At 41.1% G+C, this 19,907-nt stretch overlaps 1 protein-coding gene across 1 annotated transcript in view; it reads right to left on the bottom strand.

Annotated features, from left to right (window-relative positions):
* The window catches only part of NR4A1 (nuclear receptor subfamily 4 group A member 1), a 65,986-nt gene extending 47,037 nt beyond the window's left edge, over window positions 1–18,949 (bottom strand). The window contains exon 1 of the mRNA XM_063426042.1: window positions 18,683–18,949. The gene's annotated coding sequence lies outside the window, so the exon portion shown is untranslated. The remainder of the gene's footprint in view (window positions 1–18,682) is intronic.
* Between the last annotated feature and the right edge of the window lie 958 nt (window positions 18,950–19,907).

The raw sequence follows: 19,907 nt of genomic DNA, 5'->3' as shown, positions 1-19,907 counted from the left end.
TTTTTTAAATCTCTGTCTCGAGACTCTAGACCAGGCATAGGCAACCTTCAGTTTTAAAGAGGTTATGGACTACATCTTCCATAATGCTGGCAAAGCATCAAGGGAGATGTAGTCCACATCAGTAGTGTGGAAGGTTGCCTGACCCTGCTCTAGACTATAAACTCATTTAAAAAGGGTCCTCAACAACCTCTGGTTCCTTTTCACTTCAGTGTGAAATATATTAGCACTTTATAAATAACGGCATTTTTTAATAGTTAAAACTAAAATATTATATTGTGGCTTTATCAAATCTCTACCACAAAAAAATAAAAAAATAAAATGATTTACTCAACATTTTCACACTAGAGTGCCCACTTAGGTGACACACCATTAATTAGTAATGTTGACATTACACATTTAATTAGGTGTGGGAGTCTGTTAGTGTTCACTTGCATCAGCTCATACTTTCATTAAAGATTCAGAGGAGGTGGCACTATATTAAAGAAAGAGATAAAATAAAAAAAAAGGAATACAAGCAGTTCCTTAAAATTAGACAAACACCATAAATTATAGTTTGTGACAAGTAATCATATTTTGCAACCTGAACAACAAACAGAAACTGGTTAAACTATAAGCATAATTGAAGCCGTTCAGCTAACAGAAGCAGACTGTTTTCATCTTTTAAAATGGCAACTCTTCAAAAGCAATGTCTTTATTATACTTTTAAAAGAACTGCAGGCAGTATTTTGTTTAAGATTTTTTTTTTTTCCCATGGCTTCCATAAGCACAGTTCCGAATTTCACACTTAATTTGGCATAAGAATCTGTTACACAAGTTTGTATGCAGTCAACACGCCAGTGGCCTGCTTGCCTGTCAAGTAGAGCTACTGAATCTACAATGTTTTCGAAGTCACATCATTTGTGTAGACTGCTGGTCAAAACTTGAAAAGTGCTGTCCTACACTGTTTAGGAATCAGAGGCTACAGGAAGTTAATTAAATAGCCATATGAAAGATTCAATTAGTTGTGTTCCCGTCCACAGCAAATTAAAGTTACATATTGCAGGGCAGCATTTTCATGCACTGCCCAACAGAATGCAGAATTTGAGTGTCCAGAAACATACCGGTATTCTGGAGCAACCAACCACTTACACTGTATCAAATGCGCGTACACTGCAGGTTTTACTGACTAAACAGTTTAATTTATGACCAATGGCAACAGAAGTAATCAGGAGTATGTAACAGCAGTAAGCATTTCCATAGATGGGAAAATAGGGGACAAATTGTTTACCTGAAAAAAGGGATAAGAACCCCCAGAGTCGGCTCGGGCTGTTTGACTTATGAGCACCGCATCAGAACGCCACAAAAGGATTCACCTTCTCGGCTAGTGGAATTGCTGCGCAGCCGTCGGCCATCTTAGTGAGACTGCGTGGGAGCCTTCTACCTTCCACGTTGATCTGCCCAGAAGAGATGTGATGGTTAGAGCTTGCTTGATGGGGACCGGGATAACCCCCACTGGTCCAAAGGGTCCCGTTCCACAGGTCGACTTGGCCACACTATCTCCTCCAGTTGTTTCTGCATCACTTTTAGCTCCGATCAACTTCTAAGTGAACAGGCCCGGACAGGGTTCTGGTAAGTTTCACCGGGTGCAGATCAGGAGCAAAGATAGGCTAAAAGCCAGGCGAGGAGCTCAAGCAAAGCACGTCTGGTTGCCATGAGTGTCGGGCCCCGCCCCCGGTATCGGCCACTATTGATTCCGATATTGACGATAATGTGAGAGGCGGCGGTGGCACAGCGCACACAGGGCTGGCATGTCCAGAAGGCAACAATCGATTGACCAGCAGGAAGGAAGCCCACATCGCTCCCTCTACCAGTCAGTCACTCAGTGTAGCGTGGCCAAGCGGAGCAGAGTGGATCGCAGTACAGGAGCTTCAGTTTCCTGTACCCAGCAGGACTGGCGGGAAGTACTCACTGAGAGAGTAATTCGTCACCCCGGCCGGGCCATCCATGTACCACCTACCAGGGACTAAGTTCGCAGCAAGAGGAGGCCTGGGAAACCTCTAACGGGCGCAACGCTGTCCCCCACTCTTGAAACTCACACAAGATGCCCACCTGGGCTGAGAGCAACACGGGTCAAGATCCACAGGTCTCAGTCACACACGCGGAGGGCCGCAAGACGCACACCTGAACCATGCAGGGCCCACCGCACCCTTCCGACCGGGAAGATACTGGACCTCGACGGATTCCAGGCTCGTGGCAAGAGGGTACCAGCTCTCCCACAGCACCAGAGTTGGAGAGGCACCCCACCTTCATGATGCTGCACTGCTCCCCCAAGTGGACTGAACACAAGCAGGGACCAATCGCAGGGGTGTCGGATGACTGTTTAGCCTACTGAATCGAGGGGCCTACATGGTAGCCCGCAAACTGCGTCCACTAAGCACCACCACAGACACACTTCTAGCACCAGAAAGCGGATGGGCAAGTTCGGGCAGTGCCAACCACACGTTATTATATGTTTTCATTTACTCTTTTTCTCTACATGGCTCTCCCTGCTGACTACTTTCATGCCTTTAATTTACCTAGCGTGATTCTTAGCCATTACCGATATGTCTATTATGCACTACGACTGTCTCATCCTGATTAGCTTATTAGCCTAGTCAGCCAGTTGGTATACTCGCCACTTTCCTTGCCTGACCTTACGTGTGGCACAGTGTATATTCACTTAAGTGTAGCACTACCACTACAACGCTCCGCCTGTATTATCGTTGAAGTGGTCCAATCGGAGTTACATCTCCCCTAGCTCTGTTTAATATGCCAATCGGCATTTAACACATTATCTGGCTGATCAGTCAACTAGCGCAGTCTTAAATGGGCACCCAGTGGTATTGCTTACATGTCATCACCTGTTCCATTCTTGTTTTATTATAACTTTGCCATAGTTGCATTATTCTGTGTCCTGCTTCGCACTGTAACTACCCTATGCTACTATTGCTTAACCTCTTCATAAAATATAAAATTGTGCATGTATTCCCAAATACCTCAATGTTACAAGTGATTTTAAAAAATAAAAAAAAAAAGCCTGAGGATTGCCGTTGGGGTACCTCACGCACGTTTGTTATATACACTGCAAAAAAAAAAAAAAAAAAACTTATAGGCGGATTCCCGCAGCTTGATCGCCAAAGCACTGGAGCACTGAATCACAGATGTTCAGGGCCATCTTCCAGCAGCCAAAGGAAGAAGGAGTAGTAGAGTTACATTGGCTCTAATGGGTGGCGTAAAGAAAGGAGATTATATACTTTAGAGCAGGGCTTCCCAAACTTTTATGGGCCGAGACCCACTTTTCAAAATGGTAATTTTTCGGGACCCACTTGCTTTTAATGTGTATTTTAAAAAGTGAACACCATGGCAATCCACTTCAGAGGCATACAATTGGCACACCATGGCAAACCGCTTTAGAGGCATACAATTGGCAAACTATAGCAATCCGCTTTAGATGCATACAATTGGCACACCGTGGAAATCCGCTTTAGATGCATACAATTGGCACACCGTGGAAATCCGCTTTAGATGCATACAATTGGCATACCATTGCAATCAGCATTAGATGCATAAAATTGGTACACCATGGCAATCAGCTTCAGAGGCATACAATTGGCACACCATGGCAAACCGCTTTAGAAGCATATAATTGGCAAACTATAGCAATCCGCTTTAGATGCATACAATTGGCACACCATGGCAATTCGCTTTAGATGCAAACAATTGGCATACCATTGCAATCAGTTTTAGATGCATAAAATTGGTACATCATGGCAATCAGTTTTAGAGGCATACAATTGGAACATCATGACAGCTTTAAATACATAAACTTGGCACACCATGGCAATCAGCTTTGGATGCATAAACTTGGCATATCATGGCAATCACTTTTAGATACATAAACTTGGCACATCATGGCAATCAGCTTCAGAAGCATTCAATTGGCACACCATGGCAATCAGCTTTAGATGCATAAAATTGGCATATCATGGCAATCACTTTTAGATGCATAAACTTGGCACATCATGGCAATCAGCTTCAGAAGCATTCAATTGGCACACCGTGGAAATCCGCTTTAGATGCATACAATTGGCACACCATGGAAATCCGCTTTAGATGCATACAATTGGCACACCATGGCAATTCGCTTTAGATGCATACAATTGGCATACCATTGCAATCAGCATTAGATGCATAAAATTGGTACACCATGGCAATCAGCTTCAGAGGCATACAATTGGCACACCATGGCAAACCGCTTTAGAAGCATATAATTGGCAAACTATAGCAATCCGCTTTAGATGCATACAATTGGCACACCATGGCAATTCGCTTTAGATGCAAACAATTGGCATACCATTGCAATCAGTTTTAGATGCATAAAATTGGTACATCATGGCAATCAGTTTTAGAGGCATACAATTGGAACATCATGACAGCTTTAAATACATAAACTTGGCACACCATGGCAATCAGCTTTGGATGCATAAACTTGGCATATCATGGCAATCACTTTTAGATACATAAACTTGGCACATCATGGCAATCAGCTTCAGAAGCATTCAATTGGCACACCATGGCAATCAGCTTTAGATGCATAAAATTGGCATATCATGGCAATCACTTTTAGATGCATAAACTTGGCACATCATGGCAATCAGCTTCAGAAGCATTCAATTGGCACACCGTGGAAATCCGCTTTAGATACATACAATTGGTATACCATTGCAATCAGTTCTAGAGGCATACAATTGGAACATCATGACAGCTTTAAATACATAAACTTGGCACACCATGGCAATCAGCTTTCGATGCATAAACTTGGCATATCATGGCAATCACTTTTAGATGCATAAACTTGGCACATCATGGCAATCAGCTTCAGAAGCATTCAATTGGCACACCATGGCAATCAGCTTTAGATGCATAAAATTGGCATATCATGGCATCACTTTTAGATGCATAAACTTGGCACATCATGGCAATCAGCTTCAGAAGCATTCAATTGGCACACCATTGCAATCAGTTTTAGATGCATAAAATTGGCACACCATGGCAATTAGCTTTAGATGCATAAACTTGGTATATCATTGCAATCACTTTTAGATGCATAAACTTGGCACATCATGCCAATCGGCTTCAGAAGCATTCAATTGGCACACCATGGCAAACAGTCAGATGCATAAAATTGGCACACCATGGCAATCAGCTTTAGATGCATAAAATTGGCATAACATGGCAGTTTTAGAGGCATAATTTTGATATATCATGGCAGTTTTAGACGCAGAAACTTTACACATCATGGCAATCAGTTTTAGAGACATACAACTGCTTACTCACAGACTCAGAATCAGAAATGTTGTTGTCCTGCTCTTTCATCCAGGCACCTCACATTGATTATCCTAGTGGTGGAACTGATGTAGAGAGGACCGTGGTGCAAGTATGTTTTCTGGGCCCCCATCTAGTGAAAGTGTGGCCAAAAGGTAGATCTCCATCTGTCGGAGAACTTCAACAATAATATGCCAGATGGAGATCTACCATTTGCACATCATTGCAGGGTTATATTTGTGAGCAGTGTTTGAATGTAAGCATGTTTTTGTACTAAGTATATGTGTGCATGTATGAGTGTATTTGTATGTACTGTTGCTATTGGAATGTAGTGGTGTACTTGTTTGTAATGTTTGCATCTGAATGCAGGGGTGTTTGTATATGTAGTGTAGGACTTTAAATGCAGGTGTGCTTTTTGTGTGTAGTGTTGGTGTTTGAATGAAGGGGTGTTTGTAGATCATTTTAGTGTTTTAATGCAGGGGTGTGTTTGTAATGTTTGCGTTTGATTGCAGTGTGTGCGTGTGTGTAGTGGATGCAGTGTGTGTATATTGTGTTTATAAAATATACATATACACAATGTGTGTTTCAATGTAAGGATGTTTTTTGTATGCAGTATGTGTGCAGTGTGTATACACACACACACACACACACAGACACACAAATACACAGCGATACACACAATGACACTTAGTTTCCCACACACAGATACACAGACACTCATGTACACAGATACACACAGACACACAAATACACACACACACTGACACAAAAGGACACGCAGAGACAGGAGGTGAGGGTGACAGTGTGAGAGGGAGTGTGTGTACTGGTAACAGTGTGGGGGGCAGTGTGAGAAAGGGTTACAGTGGGTGGGCAGGGGGAGAAAGGGTTACAGTGGGCAGGCAGGGGGAGAAAGGGTTACAGTGGGCAGGCAGGGGGAGAAAGGGTTACAGTAGGCAGGCAGGGGGAGAAAGGGTTACAGTGTGGGGGGGCAGGGGGAGAAAAGGCGACAGTGGGGGGGCAGGGGGAGAAAAGGTTACAGTGTGGGGAGAGGGGCAGGGAGAGAAGGGGTTACGGGGGAGGGCAGGCAGAGAAGGCGTTACAGTGGGGGGAGGGGGGCAGGCAGAGAAGGGGTTGCAGTTGGGGGGAGGGTAGGCAGAGAAGGGGTTACAGTGGGGGGAGGGGGGCAGGCAGAGAAGGGGTTACAGTGGGGGGGTGGAGGGCAGGCAGAGAAGGGGTTACAGGGGGAGGGGGGCAGGCAGAGAAGGGGTTACAGTGGGGGAAGGGGGGAAGGCAGAGAAGGGGTTGCAGTTGGGGGGAGGGTAGGCAGAGAAGGGGTTACAGGGGGGGGAGAGGGGCAGGCAGAGAAGGGGTTACAGTGGGGGTGGAGGGCAGGCAGAGAAGGGGTTACAGGGGGGAGGGGGGCAGACAGAAAAGGGGTTACATTGGGGGGGCAGGCAGAGAAGGGGTTACAGTGGGGGGAGGGGGGCAGGCAGAGAAGGGGTTAGGGGGAGGGAAGGCAGAGAAGGGGTTACAGTGGGGGGGAGGAGGGCAGGCAGAGAAGGGGTTACATTGGGGTGAGGGGGCAGGCAGAGAAGGGGTTACATTGGGGTGGGGGGGCAGGCAGAGAAGGGATTACATTGGAGTGGGGGGGCAGAGAAGGGGTTACATTAGGGTGGGGGGGCAGAGAAGGGGTTACATTAGGGTGGGGGGGGGCAGAGAAGGGGTTACATTAGGGTGGGGGGGCATTGTTTGGGCTCTGTGCCCTACCTTCATTAGACATCCCTGGTGGTAATTTTCCTATAGAAGATCAGTTCCAATTTAATTAACAGAAAATGCACACAAAATATAAATACATGCTATGCATGTAAGTGCTAACACTCATGTCCATAATGCTTTGCAACGATGCCAACAAATTGTTAACACACATCCACTTGCAGGTAAAAAATAGCTCCCCCTCACCTGAGAATAAGTACTGAGCATAAAGGAACAAAGACAACTGCGCAAGGTAGGAAAACAAGCAATGCACGTCTCTAACCTCCAGGGCAGTTGTAATTGCATTGTGTTTAGACCACCAAGAGCATTATACAGCGTTTTATTCCCAGAGAGCACAAAGGATTTATTTGCCCTTTTTGTTGGTAGCTTCTGCTACATCAACCTAGTGAACCTGTCACGTGACCTTCGAAATGCATGAGGACATTGAATGGACCATCGCCAAGAGAGAAACACCTCCAGTATGACATCATAGGAGGTGGAGCAGGCAGTAGCACTGAGAGAGTCTCGGCGCTGGAAAAATAAATGTAAAAAAAAGTTAAATCCTTTTTTTTTTTTTTTTTAAATCTAATCTAAATAGGTTTGTATTCCTAATCCAAGTGTTCCTTAACCCCTTAACCCCTTAAGGACACATGACATGTGTGACATGTCATGATTCCCTTTTATTCCAGAAGTTTGGTCCTTAAGGGGTTAAGGACACATGACATGTGTGACATGTCATGATTCCCTTTTATTCCAGAAGTTACAACCAACAGATATGAAATTCTTCGGAGAAACTTGGAACGTTTTTATATAAATAACTGAAATGGACACATGTTGCAAAGTGTGTGGTCACAATATTAGCAGCTATGAATATTTCTAAATTAAATACATATATACCTCAGATTTATTCGTACAGTTACATAAATCTTTAGTAAGGACACTAATTGCAAATAGTTATTTATTTCACTTTTAAAATGTTTATAAGTAACAACTATTTTGAAGTGATGCGTAATCTTGGCATGGCAGTTGTTAGTTTACTACATTTCCCATAATGTTCAGCCTGTATAGGGTAAAGAGATTTCCAACGCAGCACTATGGCATATCCTTCCTTCTGGTTCTTTATTTTATAGCTACAAACCAAGATTAATTCACCCATTAAATCAAATAGCCAAAAAGTGGACTCAAGGGTGTTATAGGACTACAAAACCCATAATGCTTTGCCAACCGTTTATTTTGTACAAAGTATACGATTTTGGGCATGCACATGATCAGGGATTTCCACTGTAAATTTTTGAGAATTGAGCATTTAAAATTTTTAGCCCAAAACAGGTAAGTTGTCTAGTTAAATTTACAAACCCAGTAAAAAAAATAAAAAAAATACCTCTTTGAAAAATGGGGTAACAGATTAAAACACATCATCACTGTATACTTATCATTATCACCTTTATTATTAGTCAGTACACAAATAATTCTACAGTAACAACTGTAGACAAGCATCCAGCATTGCACCCGGGTGATGAAGGGCCTCCCTTGTGACAATTTACAAGTGTTTGGATTTTCTCCAACACAAGTGATAATGGAAAAAGATTAGGCACATTCCTTCCATACTAAAAACGGCAAGGAGAGGAACATGGGGGGGGACCCAACAAAAGACACATTAAGATTCAAGATACTAAAATTTCCATGCACTGCAATGTGTATTTATTTAGAGGTTGTATTTAGTACCATTCCACAACATGCTGCATATTTTATTCTAAATATGTTTTCAAAGAGTGACACAAACTCAACGTGTGCATAAACAGTGTGACGCAGTGCCGGAAACTGAATCCCACTACGTTCTAAAGTACAAGATGATACTCCTACACATATAAGATGCTGAAGAAACACTTTAACTTGGGTTTATTATAGCTACGACTTCTATAAAAAGAAAACGCTGCAAATAAACTTGGTGCCAAGTTGCTAAAGTTGTAGTGCCATCAATCTCAGCTACTTGGCACATAATTACCATCTCTCAGTACAAAATGTACAACCTATACGGTCGGCTGCTGCAATAAAAGGCATTAAAGAGCGGTTCCGTGAGAATATTTGGTGGTTAGTGTAAAGAGATGCTTGTTGAAGACTTCTGATACTATTTAACACTTAAGGGTGGTTAGCAAGGTTGGTTCAGGAAAAAAAAAATGTTCTGATACGTACAAAGACAATCATACAGGTTACAGAAAAGGACTATGTGAGATTATATATAAAAATATGGACACATACACATACGTACCTCCCAAGTGACCCTATTTTGGACCTAGATTTCTCTTTCCTAATCTCCCTCTTTTCAAGGAGCTCCATATGGTTGATGTGTCGGGAGTGTACAGCAGAGCTGCACTGCAATCATTCTCACAGTAATGTGCCTTTAGACTGCAATAAATGTGTTCTTGCTCTAAATTAAATTTGCAGAAATTGTTATTACGGTAGTAATTTTCCTAAAATTTCTCAGAACAGCCCCCGCCCCTGACCACAGCTCCACTCACACCTCTATAGTTAAAGGTCCCCTCTTTGCACATTTAAAATGATGGGAGATATGGTACACACATATGCACTTGTGGTCAGGGACCAGAGCCGATTACAATATAAACACACACACACACACACACAAAGAGTTTAAATGTGATCAATCAGGTGGTAACAGGACGATTTAAATTTACTACGATATAAGCAATGTGAGGCTAGGTTTAAATAAAACAACCTAACCCACACTTTGGCATAAAGTACAAGCCCACCTACACATGTAGCTATTTAGCATCAAAAATGTGCAGCTGGAACCAATGTACTACGTAGGATGTGTAGGGCCTCCCACACTACATGCAAGCATTTGTTATGAATGATGGAAAGATGGAAACTGTGGGATTGAATGACACAGCACATCATAACATGCAGGTAAATTCGATCACTAAAATATGTATATTACTGCAATGCTCAGAGTTCCAAAGGTTGAGGTTATAATATAATCTAGATAAAATAAAATTATAAATAGCAATGACTGGATAAAATCCATCAGTCAATTCAGATTCTAGAAAAATGCAATGTGTTACATCATACTGCCATAAATATTGGGCCAGTATAAATATTATTGCATAAGCTGCCTCTAGAAATTTTACCTCAATGAAGATATTCCAGATTTAAAGGGATTTAAAGTAACAAAAATAACAGTAATTTTGTTCAGGACTATAGGTTCCCTTCTATCATTGTGATGTTAAATAAAGATTATTTATCATTTCCAACGCAGAGACTCCTCTGCTGCAGTCGCCAACTCCACCCCTGAAGACATAACCATTACAGAATGAAATATAGCGCTGCTGTTAAACAATTTGCGACATAAGCATCATGGAGCATGTAGTTCACTATGACCTGCTATAGGCTGCGCTCAATCAAATGCCGCTTGGCGTAAGACTTTGTTCTGGAGTAGGAACCGCCTCTAGTGGCTGTCAGGAAGACCGCCTCTGAAAGTGTATTTAACCCTTCAATGTAAATATTGCAGTTTCTACAAAAGGGAAATGTTTTACACTGAAGGGATAAAATGGCAAGACCACAGTATTAAGAACACTTCATTAAGTGGGAGATTGCTGGGAGTTTTGTGAATAAAGCCCTATAACATCTTCAACCACCATCTCAAATTTAGCAGAGAACGTAGCGGGAACTATTTATTGGCCTTCATTCCTTACTCCATTAAGTTTCCCCATCGCATCAATGGTCGTAATTACATATACAATGTGCATGTGCTTTGGAATCTAATGCAAATAGTATGAGGGATTGGCAAGACAGTAGCAAAACAGGAAATCCCCATACATTTTAAAGTGAGATAGTTGATTTCAAAAGTAACCCTTCAAACATTCTAAACAGTACATCATGCTGTAGTGGTTATGGTGCCAGGAATGCGCTGGCACCATTCGAGAGTCAAACCACTTAAGACTGCATTGATCATTTCCCTGGGTGCCGGACGTTTCTTCTGCTGTTGCAAGAAGCTCTTCCACTGAACTAAACCCAGCCATGCATGGTGGTTCTTATTGACTATGGACACTCAGCTGAGGTGCTCAGCCACTGAGCTTAGCTCAGTAAAGCTAACTGAAAGCGCCTTCTGGCAACAGGAGCCCAGCTGTACATAAATAAGCAAATTGTTGCTTACTTTGGGAGTGCATCAGGGCATTCCTGGCGCCATAACCACTACAGTGTGGGTGCACTTTCCTTTAAAACTGGACACTGTCCCCTGAGACAGTGGTTTGCTATTACCGCATTTACATGGCCAAAATAGGTAAAATTCAATATAGCAGAGAATTTGAGGGGTGCTGTGAATGATAAACAAATTCAAAACAAATCCCTTTTATAGTGTTGAAATTCTGCACTATGCATAGATTTTTCTTCTTCTAAAAGCTTCTCATTTTTGCTATAGATGCCAATCCGATATTAAAAGGAAGGTTAAAAAGGAAATGACCATCATTCGCAATTATAATATTACATGTAATGTAGTCCTTGTGTTTTCTGCATTGCATTTATATAATCACTAAATGCCTTTTATTCAGGGTGTCTCCTTAGTAACCATATTTCTGTGAGGGCAACCATCTTAAAAAGGCCTTAAAAATGTCTGCCCCTAAAAAGCAATGTTAAGTGAGGATATGCTGTGTATCCATTTACATGAATGCATTAGAAAATACCAAATAATAAAACACGATGACAGTATTCCTTTAACAGACAAGCATACAGCACAGTTTCTTTTCATGTTTAGAATTTAAAAATAAAAATCAGGGACATTTTCCAGTAACTGTAATTCTGACAGCATGTCGTTTATATAATCTAAAAGTGGATAATCCTGTTAAGCAGTCAGTTTTTCTTGTCATAAGTTTCCATGAGGATCTATTCCTAAATAGAAACCGTGAGGGTTTCCACTTGTAAAATGGAGAAGTGACTAGAGAAACATCCATCAAACATGTAAATCGCTCCTAACAATTATATACTTGTTTCTAAGCCAACCTTGGCTAAATATGCAATTACAATAAAATCGATCATACGATTACAGGGAATAGGACAGGCCGACAATCAAGCTTGTATTTGACTTTTGATATTATTAGACTAAAAAGTGGGTAAAATGTTAATGATGTTTACATCACCAAGTAATTATAAGTAGTAAACCTGAATTGAATTAAATTAAATTTACTTCCGCATAGAAACAATTCATAGCACCAAAAGTGAAGTCAATTAGGACATTTTGTGCCAGAATAACCAGCCACATGAAAACGCAAAATGGCTTATATGGCAACTTCAGAAACAGAATTTCCATTATTAAAAAAACTATTGATTACATTATACAGATATCTTTTTGTACAAAATTTATCACACACAAAAAAAAATTAAATAAATAATCAGGCCCCAGTGCAAGTTTTCAAAGTTTACTTCAGACCACTAATGTCAGCCAGCCTAATACATATTTTAGTGCAATAAGGCCGTGGTTTTCCACCAGTGTCTCTCAAATCACCTTAAAGTACCACAAACACACGTACTTCAGGTCTGTAATAGGTTGAATGAATAGCAGCCACAGGAAGTTAGTGACCGCTATTATGCTGGGTAGGGTGGAGCCATAAGGGAGTATTTACACCAGCCATTATATGAAGTGGCCATTTTAACTGAACCTAAGCTTACCTGTCAGTTGTCCCTCCCACCCTCCCTGTATTTGGTTAGGTTAGTTGATTTCCCGTTTTTTCACAGCGGCGGGGAATGGTTAAATCGGAGGGTAGATGGAGGAGAAAGTGGGCATCCTGAGGTTTAGTGTGGATTGGGCAGTGTTGCACGTGTTTGGTAGGTTCGAGCCCGTCGGTGGCTCCGAATCTGGGGGTGTGGTGGTGTCTTGGTACACCCTACACTGGAACTGGTGGGTGGCGGTGTCTTGGTACACCCCTACAATGGATATGGTGGGTAGCAGTGTCTTGGTACACCCCTACAATCGATATGGTGGGTAGCGGTGTCTCGGTACACCCCTACAATTTAACCTGGTGGAAATGTGGTCATATTGGGCGGCCAGTTTCTGTATTAACATGTTATTTAGATTGTTATCTATTGTTATTATTGTGGGGTCATTGCTAGGGGTATGCTATGTATATGGGGGGATGTTAACTTTAATAAGATTTGTTGGCAATGACCCCATTTGTTATTCCTTAATTATTTTATTAATAATTTAATAAAGCTGTGGACTAATTATTTCCAACAGTATAACCTGTGTCTGTGTTTTAATGGGGGTTTGGGTAAGGTTAGCGCATATGCCGGCAAATCCGACTGTGCGCCTGTCAAGTGTTCTCATCTTTATTTTGATTCAGGACCCCCTTCAATCTAAATAAAAAATGCGAAATAAAAGGCTTTACTTACCTTTTTTTCCCGAGGCATGATAGAGTCCCTGCAGCCACTTAAAATCTGCCTCCTGCAACATCAAACCAACGCTTCTCATGGAGAATGTGGTTGGTCTAGTGGTAGACATTAACTAGAGGCATATTTAACCCTGCAATGTAAGCATTATCGTATTTACTAAACAGTAATACTTTACATTTCAGGGTTAACACTAAAGGACCAATGCACTGTGACCACAAAGAAAATGCTATTTTTTTTACATGAAGAAAATGTACGTTTTTTTTTTTTTTTGTGTCAGTATTAAAATTGGTGTTTCTATCGAGCAATTAAAAACAACTAATAAGTTAATTTGACTAGAAGCATGCATATTCCTTTAGCAAGGATACAAGTAAATGTGATACTAACAAAATGCTGTGAAAAAAAAGGTAACTCTCAAAGCATCAAATCCTCTACAGCCCTATGCAGTGGTTATAATGCCAGGAGTACCCAATTTACAATGGTATGCCCTCTTACCTGGGCCCCCAACCAGTAACAAGTTTACCTGCAGCAGGCTCAACGTTATCTGGTTTTGTGCGGAGCTGCAGAACCCAAATGCCAATCCTGCTGTTCCTTTTTTGGCCAAGAGGGTCCCTTGAGAAACTGCCATTAGCCAGCCCAGAACTCTTATTCTGGATTGAGTAATACCGGCCCACAAGACGCGGCCAGCAGCAAAAAAGGTTTATCTTAGAAAAAAGCAGGAAAAAATAATAATAATTGTGTGTCTCGGTTATAAAAGATCGGAAACCTCTGTTGTATGGTATACCTATGAAGAGATGTTGGAAACCTAGTACTGGTAATTAAAGCCCAGCTGAAAACCAATGATTAAATAAAAAAAAAAATTAAAAAAAAAATGTTGGAGAGACACAAATCTGCTGCTATTGCTAAAACGTGATATTTACTTTTCCGTCATAAACCTTAACTGCAGGAAAAGCTCCTAGAGACTCATAATCACTAAACGCCAGGGAAGTAAACAGAAGGAGTCATTAAAGTGACACTCCAGGTTATCACTAACCTCACCGTCATCACTCGTCAACTCATAGAATAAAAAAAATGAAAGCACATCAATAAAAACATTTTATTAATGATACTCAAAAAAAAATAAAAAAAACACCTCACTGGGAACTAATCTCAAGGAACTAATCTGCTAGTTCTGTAGTGAGGAAGTGGTTTTCTATGTCAAACTCAGTCCTCTCACGGTTTTGTTAAGTAAGCTGTAATTCTCCATAAACCTCTGAATGGCACGATTGTATACAGTACAGCTCTTGACCATGCATGGTAGACCAAGTGACTAATAGTTACAATCAAGACAAAAAATATGTATAAAACAACTTGCACATATTAAGAGAAAGTGCTTGTGATCAGGTGTGAAGTGAAGCAAACTGTGCACAGAACAGGTTTGGCAAGACATAATGACTGATTGTCTCCTCCGCTTTAGCTGGTGAACTCTTGGTGAGAAAAAGTGAAATTCTAATTCTTGACATCCTTAGTGAGCACAAAAGGCTCAGCAGCCTTCCATTCATATTACCCTGTATGTGAGTGGGGTACAGTTAATTTGACAGGAAGTATTATATCAATGGCTCATGGGTCTCAAAAGCTATACACTTGGTTCTGAATTCTTCTACAATGAAAGACCAGAGGATGTACAGCATCCTGAGACATACATTTAGATGCAATATATAAAACAGGTGGGCTTAAACTTAATTTCAGTGTGCCATGTTGGAAGGCCAACCCCTATTTTCCGTGCCCCATACACCCACAAAGTGGAGTGGTCAGGAATCTAGAAGACCCTTGTCACAAACTGTAATAATTCAATTTTTAATTAGTGCTTAACTTCTTTCGACGAACATACAGATAGTGGTGTGGCATGTGTCACCAAGCCACATTTTGCATTAAAACCCCCTATCCTGGCACCCTACTTAAAAGTGAAAAAAAATATGAATTAAAATCATGGGTCTCTATATACTCACTAGGGCCATTTATTCCCTGTGGTAGACTCCCCCCCCCCCCCCCCCCCCCTCAAAAAAAAAAAACTCTAAAACACAATGATTTCATGCACAAATTATGTACAATGTTAAAATTATTTTTTTTCTTACAGTGTGGTACAAGGGAGGGAGATATACTTTATATAAAGCTCCCTTAATGAGACAGAGATCTTCAGTTCCTTGCGGAAGGTGCAAACAAGAGCCACTTCACTTTTTATACTGCTGTGCATGTGCAGATAAAAGAGAACAAAAAAAAAAAGGAAAGGAAAGAAAAGAAAAGAAAGAGTCGTCATCTACGGAAGATAACACAAGACCGCCTTCTGTAGATCTCATGAACATCTGACAACAGATCTCATGAACATCTGACAACAGCTGTGGCCCTTATAGGATTACAATTTACCCCTTTTTTTTTCCTCCTCTCAAATCAAAAAAACAAAAAAACTTGAATGATAACCTTAGCATAAGGTAGGGTAGCAAACTTAAACTGCACATTTATTCACTACCCTAAGCTATTCTCCAAGAATAACATCATCTATATGTTATTATAGCAAATGTATAGACCTTCTTAAAAATCTTTAGTGTCTCCTTTCACCTGTCATGACAATTTTTAACCCCTTTATGTCAAGAACTGACTGACAGTGGATGACAGGGGAATATCTGTTCCCTTTTTCTTCATAAGTGCAAAAACAGCACATGAATGTAGTTGATGTGATATTACTCTAGCAAGTTTGTCTCACACACTTTTCAGGGAAATATACTAACAGAGTTAGAGAGGTTACTCTATTCGGACGCGGATCTGCTGGCAATAAAGCCAACAAGTCAGCATCATAGGAGAGGTTGGGACCACATTCCTAAGTAGGGCTGTCAGCATCGGAGAAGGCAGGAGCTAGGCAGAAGCAGATAGTGAATGTCAATTCATAATGTTGATGGTACCGTCTTCGGTGACCAGGAGGTAGCATCTTAAAGGAAAACATCTAAGTTAGAAAGAAATACATTGTTTAATAATGTTGGAGGGTTTCTTTACAGTTTAGATTGCTGGCCCTTGTCCCAGTGTCCAAAAAAGTAATTACTTACCTCTAATCTAGCGGCAAGAGGGTTTTCTCACCGCAGGCCTAAATTTTATAAAATAGGAAAAATGGTACAGCCAGTTAACCCCTAAACCACTTTGGCAAGTGCTTTATGGGACTAGCGTGTTTCCTAACAAATATATAAACAATTAAATATATTGGTTAGCACTTGAACTATATATTCAGTGCTAAAGGGTTACGCCAACCATTTTAACTGTACACTTCCCCCCCGCCCCCATTTAGCATGCCCCAGTAGGTCACCCTATTTAGAAAGTTAAAAATAAATAAACTTACCAGGAATCCAGCACTGGGCAAAGCTCCCTGCGCTGGTTTCCATGACCGGTCTGACGTCACTGCTCCCTCATGCAGTCCAATCATATTTGTTTGGACCGTTTCAACGACTCAGAGAGAGATAAAAATAAATAAATAATGTAACACAAAGGAGTATGGAATTGGGCACATAGAAGAAGGGGAGATCAAACACTGATGACAAAGTCACTGCTAAGTGTGTAACTAGGCCCTGGCAAAAAAAAAAAATGGGAATATCTATAAGTGTGCGATGTCTCACTGCACATACAGACTCCTAAAACCATAATCACTTCTAAAAGCAGAAGTGGCTATGGAGGTTGGAGTAACAAAAGGTAACATTACTTGCCAGCAAAATGAAAATGTAAAAATTATACTTACTGGAAAAATTCATTCTGGCATCACAGTGGTTGCAATTGTATTTAAAGGGACACTATAGTGACCAGAACAACTACAGCTTATTGAATTTGTTCTGGTGAGTAGAATCATTACCTTCAGGCTTTTTGCTGTAAACACTGTCTTTTCAGAGAAAAAGCAGTGTTTACATTACAGCCTAGTGATTACTTCACTGGCCACTCCTCAGATGGCTGTTAGAGATCCTTCCTGGGTCATGGCTGCCTAAAATGCATCCAAACATTCAGTATCTCCTCCCTCTGCATGCAGACACTGAACTTTCCTCATAGAGATTCATTCATTCAATTCATCTCTATGAGGAGATGCTGATTGGCCAGGGCTGTGTTTGAATCATGCTGGCTCTGCCCCTGATCTGCCTCTTTGTCAGTCTCAACCAATCCTATGGTGAAGCATTGTGATTGGATCAGGCTACCACTTCTGATGATGTCAGCAGACTGCTTGTTTTTTTTTAAGGCAAACAGCATGTAGATCTACAGCTTCTGGCTTGAATACAGTAAGATTTTGCTATATTTATGGAGGCATGAGGGGCCCAGGGGGCTAGATGGTGGTGTTAACAATATAGGGTCAGGAATACATGTTTCTGTTCCTGACCCTATAGTGATCCTTTAATCAATCCCAAAAGTTTCTGCACAAATCAAACAATTATTATTGTTTACTGTATGTACACATGTGATATGGATCTCTGTCAATCGGACAAAGGTTGAACAGAGACACCAAACACTTACTGCTTTAGGTGTTAACTGCATATCCTTGCAGGTTTGTTTTATATTAGTACAGACGAGAAACATTTACTTTTATAAATCCCATTACTAACTCCTCCCAGCTGTCAAAGAGATAGAGATGAAGTACACGGTGCATTTTCTGTAACGTGATAAGATATCATTATTCTATTGGATACCAGATATTGATTCTAAAAAAATATATACTGGGATTTTTTTTTTTTTTATTGATTTTTTTTTTTTTTTAAATCACAGTTATAATGCTTTTGCTCTACTACATCCAAGGAAAAAAAAAACTATCGCAGTGCCCAAGTAGCAAACTGTGTGTCTTGAACCCAAGCAATGGGGGGAGTGGGACATGGTGATGCCACGCAAAATAATAAAACAAAACAAGAACACTATAACATATTACTTTATACACATACAACAAATTATTGCAAGAAGCAGCAATCTATTTAACAGAACATCACAGTACACGGTTTAATTATTTCATATATAATTCCCTAAGAAGTCAATACAGTTTATCAGTAGGTATATAAAACAAACCCTCTCCATTCTATCCTTGGCAGAATATAAAAGTCTAAACGTCCTCAGAAAGTGAAGTCGGCCAGCTAGTGATTTATGGCTCTCCCAGTCAGCCCCTCTATCTAGTCACATGCAGCAGTCTCTGTGCAGTACTCACACACTGGGGATCTCTGTGTCCTGTCCCGAGTGCCCCGATCAGGTTACTGAAGGCATTCAGGCGGTATCCACCTGCTCTGGCTGGGGGGGAGAAAGGCTAGGGATCCCTGGGTCACTTACAGTCTTCTCCCCCTCCCTGTGCCCTCCTCAGCCTGGGAAGCCTCCATTCTCCAGCAGTGCTCTGCCCATAGCCCGGGCTGGGAGACAGACAGGGAAACCTGATGCTCCAGTGTCTGAGCCTCGCACGGGGCTTCGCTCGCATTCTGCCGCCAGCTTCTTCCTTCTCCTGAGCGGGGGAGGAGGGCCGGTGACGTCAGCACAGCGCTCCATTGACGTCAGTGGAATCCCTGTATCTGCATCAATGAGCTAAATTTAGCCGCTCACAAGAAAAAGCCTTAAAATAACTCTCATGCCTTTTGTGTCACAAGCTCCAGCAAGTTATTCCACAGACAATGATGGGGGGCAGACACACACACACACAGCCCAGGATGATATTTATAGGCTCCAACGGCACAAGAAGATCTAATTAGAGACACTTCGTGTATTTTAAGGGTTTATTTTATTTCCTGCCTAAATATAAAACCCAAGACGTCAGCTCGTAACATAGTACAGATCCTCATGTGATTTCACTAGGACTATCATCACCATGGCATGTTTTTGGAAAGCTTTTACGTTTGTTTGAAATATAGAACTTGCCTCCCCCTTATCACCATTTTAAGGTTATTTTGAAGAGACACATTAAGTAACAGCCGCACGACAGATACATTCAGAGATGCATAGAAAAATAAATAGATGGTGACTATGGCAGGACTATTATAAATATTATAAATAGTTCATTACATGCCTGTGTCAGTGTTTCCTGTCAGAAAATAAGATAAAGTTATACGAGTTCAAAGATAAAGACACACTTGGTGCTGATAACAGATTGGGTTCAGAAGTAAAGATTTGGGTTTATTTTAATTTTAATTCAGAATTCGTAATCCGAACAAATGTTTTGGGGATAGAATCCCCCTTTCCTCAATGAACGTGTCTTCTTGGTATTATGTAGGCTGTGGAATGTTGTGCATTGGTGGAACGATGAGTTTAACTTAAAACCATAACATTCGAATGCTGTAACCCTGAAATAGCATCTGAAAGATGTATTGCTATAGGTGAGGGGAAGTGTTTATAGTGTTTATAGGATGTGGCATATATTAAAATGATTCTGCTTTGATTATTATTTATAA

This window comes from Pelobates fuscus, chromosome 1, assembly GCF_036172605.1.
Source record: "Pelobates fuscus isolate aPelFus1 chromosome 1, aPelFus1.pri, whole genome shotgun sequence".
Classification (NCBI taxonomy): Eukaryota; Metazoa; Chordata; class Amphibia; order Anura; family Pelobatidae; genus Pelobates; species Pelobates fuscus.
Note: the sequence above shows the minus strand (reverse complement) of the source record. Positions and strands in the feature narration are given on the sequence as shown.